This window comes from Cebus imitator, unplaced genomic scaffold, assembly GCF_001604975.1.
Source record: "Cebus imitator isolate Cc_AM_T3 unplaced genomic scaffold, Cebus_imitator-1.0 Scaffold375, whole genome shotgun sequence".
Taxonomy (NCBI): domain Eukaryota; kingdom Metazoa; phylum Chordata; class Mammalia; order Primates; family Cebidae; genus Cebus; species Cebus imitator.
The window spans coordinates 1,597,704-1,602,134 of NW_016107690.1; the positions used below are offsets into that span (position 1 = coordinate 1,597,704).

Sequence of the window (4,431 nt, forward strand, 5' to 3'; positions counted from 1 at the left end):
GAGTCGGAGGTTGCAGCAGGCCGAGATCACGCTACTGCACTTCAGCCTGGGTGATAAGAATGAGACAATGTCTCAAAATTTTTTTTTTCTGTAGAGACGGGGGTCTCACTGTGCTGCCTAGGCTGGCCTTGAACTCCTGGACTCAAGTGATCTTCCTGCCTCAGCCTCCCAAAGTGCTGGGATTACAAGCGTGAGCCACTGCGCCCTGCCAAGATTTGGTTTTTAACTTACGTGTTACCTCCCATACTTATTTTTTCATGGTTTGAACACTTAACACCTTTCTTTTCTTTTCTTTTTCTTTCTTTTTTTTTTTGAGACGGAGTTTCGCTCTTGTTGCCCAGGTTGGAGTGCAACGGTGCGACCACGGTTCACCGCAACCTCCGCCTCCCAAGTTCAAGCAGTTCTCCTGCCTCAGCCTCCCGAGTGGCTGAGATTACAGGCACGTGCTACCATGCCCAGCTAATTTTGTATTTTTAGTAGAAATGGGGTTTCTCCATGTTGGCCAGGCTGGTCTCGAACTCCTGACCTCAGGTGACCACCCACCTCGGCCCCCCGAAGTGCTGGGATTACAGGCGTGAGCCACCGCGCCCGGCCAGCATCTACTGTCTTAGCAATTTTCCAGTTTGCAATGCGTTGTTATGAGCTGTAGCCACCATGAGGTACAATCTCTTGAACTTATTCCTCCTGCCCATCAACAGAGATTTGTTGAAGGGATGAATCTGCTTCTTCAGCCGTCGGGAAGGGCCTCGGCAGGGAGGACGCTGACAGGGGAGCCGTCTCGCGTGGGAAATCGCTTCCCGTCCACTCCCAAGCCTCCTTCCAAGCGGGATTCAGCACCTGGCGCTCCTGGACAGCTCTGGAAACCAAACCCTGCCGGAACGTTTCCTAGCCGATCCAAGTTTCCCGCCGGGGCCGCTTGGTGGCTGCGCCCGTCGCTCAGCGGGAGGAAACCCCTTTCCAAGTGCCGGTAGAAGAGGTGGAGTCGCGTATGAGTGGCATGTCCTACAGCCAATAGCAGGAAAAGTTCTTCCAGCGGCTCTCGGGGAGGCCAATGGGCAGGGGCGTGGGCGGGGCGTGGGTCAGCCGCGCGGAGCGGGGCCTCTCCGGGCCGTGTTTGTGGGGTCAAGACTGTGAGGCGGTTGAGCGAGGAGCCGCTCCGGTCGGGGGACCAGGAGTCCCCGGGAGGTAGGTGCGGGCTGAGGGAGGACCCGGGGCGGCAGGGCGGGGCCGGGAGGCGCTGGGCGGCCGGTGGTCTGGTGGACTCTGCCCGCCCGTTAGCCGAGGCCGGGCTCCGGCGTCCAGCAGCGCGAGGCACACAGAAGGCGCTCAATTAGTGCCGATTGAATGAATGAGCCCGTGCCTTCCGCATCCCGGCCCGAGCAGCCTCCAGTTTGAGAGCGTGCAGGCCGCCCTCACCTTCGCTGTACAGAATGAGGCGTCCAGATGGCGGGCAGGTCTTTATTAGGCGCCTACTGTGTGCCTGGGTGTCTCTGCGCTCCTTGCAGCCGGTCTTGAGCAAGACACACAGCCTGGTCCCGCCCGCCCAGCTCACCGCCTGCAGGGAGGGACGATTTTAAGCGACTTAAAAGAATGTAATTCCTAGTTTTCCCTGTAGCACAAAATAAAATAACACCAGGGAAAGGGGGCGGGGAGGGCTGGGAGGGGAGCCTTCTGAGCAGTGACCCGAAGACCTGTATGCAGTGAGGGAGCCAGGCCGTGAGAGGCGCTTGGGGCTGGTGGTCGGGGAGAGAACCCAGTTGGGGAAAACTCAAGGACAGGGGAGCAGCTGAGTTCCTCCTAAGAGCGGTGATATTGTGGGGTCCTGGGTGAAACGCACTCCACTTCGGCCCATTATATCCTGGACTGCGGCCCCATCAGTGCCCACACGCTTCCCCTCGTCCTGGTGTTCAGCCAGCGATTTTTGAGGATCGGTTCAGCACCAGGTCTTGTGGCGGGTACAGGGATTTGGTTTAGGGTGGGAGTCAGCCAGGCGCAGGGAGGGAGGCCCCCTTTTTTATTATTGTTATATTTTTGAGGTGGAGTCTCTGCAACCCAGGCTGGAGTGCAGTGGTGCGATCTCGGCTCACTGCAACCTCCGCCTCCCGAGTTCAAGCGACTGTCCTGCCTCAGCCTCCGGAGTAGCTGGGATTATAGGCACCTGCCACCATACCCAGCTAACTTTTGTACTTTTAGTAGAGAAGGGATTTCATTGTGTCGGGCAGGCTGGTCTCAAACTCTCAACCTCAGGTGACCTGCCTGCCTCAGCCTCCCAAAGTGCTGGGATTTCAGGCATGAGCCACCGCGCCTGGCCGAGGGAGGCCCTTTTGAGGGGTCCTGGATGCAGTGAAGCAAGAGAGAAGAAGGCGGCATTGCTGCAAGGTCGGGGAGAAAGAGCAGTGTTCCAGGCAGAGAGAGAAGGACCCATGTGGAGGTCCTGAGGCATGAACTAGCTGGGCACAGAAGGGACCAGCGTGGGCTGAGGCGAGACGGGAGCTTGCTGTGCAGAACCTCAGCCTCAGGGTACAAAGTTTAGACTTTATTTTGGGGCATGGGGAAGCCATGGACCACCACCCTCCGACAGAACGTTCTGCATCGGTGAGAGTGTTCCCTTTGCTGTTTGATGTAACCACAGAAGTCAAGTAGACTTACGTGACTACCGAGCACTTTAAAGGCAGCCAGGAAGGCTGAGAAGTGGAAGTTTAGATTTGATTTATTTATTTTTGTTTTGTTTTTGAGACAGTTTTGTTCTTGTTTCCCAGGCTGGAGTGAAATGGTGCCATCGTGGCTCACTGCAGCCTTTGCTGTGCAGGTTCAAGTGATTCTCCTGCCTCAGCCTCCCGAGTAGCTGGGATTACAGGCATGTGCCACCATGCCCAGCTAATTTTTGTATTTTTAGTAGAGATGGGGTTTCCCCATGTTGGCCAGGCTGGTCTCAAACTCCTGACCTCAAGTGATCCACCTACTTTGGCCTCCCAAAGTGCTGGGATTGCAGGCATACACAACTACACCCATCCTGGATTTTATTTAGTTTTGATGACCTTTTTTTTTTTTTGAGACAGTGTATTCGGGTTCTCTAGAGGGATGGAACTAATGGAATATTAGGTAGATATGTTTATTAATTATTACCTCACACGATCACAAGATTCCACACTAGGCTGCCTGCAGGCTGAGGAGCAGGGAGAGCCAGTCCGAGTTCCAACACTGAACAACTTGGAGACCGATGCTGGAGGGCAGGAAGCGTCCAGCACAGGAGAAGGATGTCGACTGGAGGCCAGGCCGGGTTCTCTTTGCACATTTTTCTGCCAGCTTATATTCCAGCCACACTGGCTGCTGATTAGATGACGCTTACCCAGATTGAGGATGGGCCTACTTTTCCCACCCCCTGACTCACATTTTGGTCTCCTTTGGCAGCACCCTCACAGGCACACCCGGGATCAGTACCTTGTATCCTTCAATCCAATCAAGTTGACACTCAGTATCAACCATCATAGACAGGGTCTGTCTCTGTTGCCCAGGCTGGAGTGCAGTGGTGTGATCGTAGCTCCCTCCAGCCCTCAGCTCCTGGGCTCAGGCTGTCCTCCCGCCTCAGCCTCCCAAGTAGCTGGATCTGCAGGTGTGCCTCAGTACGCCTGGCTGGTTGTTTTATTTTTGTGGAGATGGGGTCTCCCTATGTTGCCCAAGCCTCAACTGATCCTCCCACCTTGGCCTCCCAAAGTGCTGGGATTACACGCATGAGCCACTGAGCCTGGCCTAGTTTTAGTTAACCTTTAACAGATACATGTGGCTAGTCGCTGCTCTTTTATTTTTTAATTTTAATTTTTTTTCTTTTTCTTTTTTTTTTTTCTTATTTTTGGGGTATAAACAAATCGCTGCCTTTTTAGATGGCTCAGCACTGGAGAGTTTTCTGTAGGAGGTGATAATGTGTACCAAGTCTGGGCACAGGGTGAGGTACTTACTGTGGCAGGCTTAGTCAACAGCTAATGCAGGCAAGGTACTTACTGTGACAGCTCAGTCAACAGCTGATGCAGGCAAGGTACTTACTGTGACAGCTCAGTCAACAGCTAATGCAGGCAAGGTACTTACTGTGGCAGGCTTAGTCAACAGCTAATGCAGGCAAGGTACTTATTGTGCAAGGCTCAGTCAACAGCTAATGCAGGCAAGGTACTTACTGTGATAGGCTCACTCAGCAGCTAATGCAGGCAAAGTACTTACTGTGACAGGCTCAGTCAGCAGCTAATGCAGGCCAGGCGTGGTGGCTCATGCCTGCAATCCCAGCGGTTTGAGAGATCGAGGCAGAGAGATCTCAAGGTCAGGAGATCGAGACCATCCTGGCTAACACAGTGAAATCTCATCTCTACTAAAAAATACAAAAAATTAGCTGGGCATGGTGGCACATGCCTGTAGTCCTACCTACTCAGGAGGCTGAGGTAG

At 53.9% G+C, this 4,431-nt stretch overlaps 1 protein-coding gene across 1 annotated transcript in view; it reads left to right on the top strand.

Moving 5' to 3' along the window:
- Positions 1–977: 977 nt before the first annotated feature.
- Positions 978–4,431, top strand: part of SLC39A3 (solute carrier family 39 member 3) — a 13,855-nt gene continuing 10,401 nt past the window's right edge. Inside the window, exon 1 of the mRNA XM_017507466.2 lies at positions 978–1,185. The gene's annotated coding sequence lies outside the window, so the exon portion shown is untranslated. The remainder of the gene's footprint in view (positions 1,186–4,431) is intronic.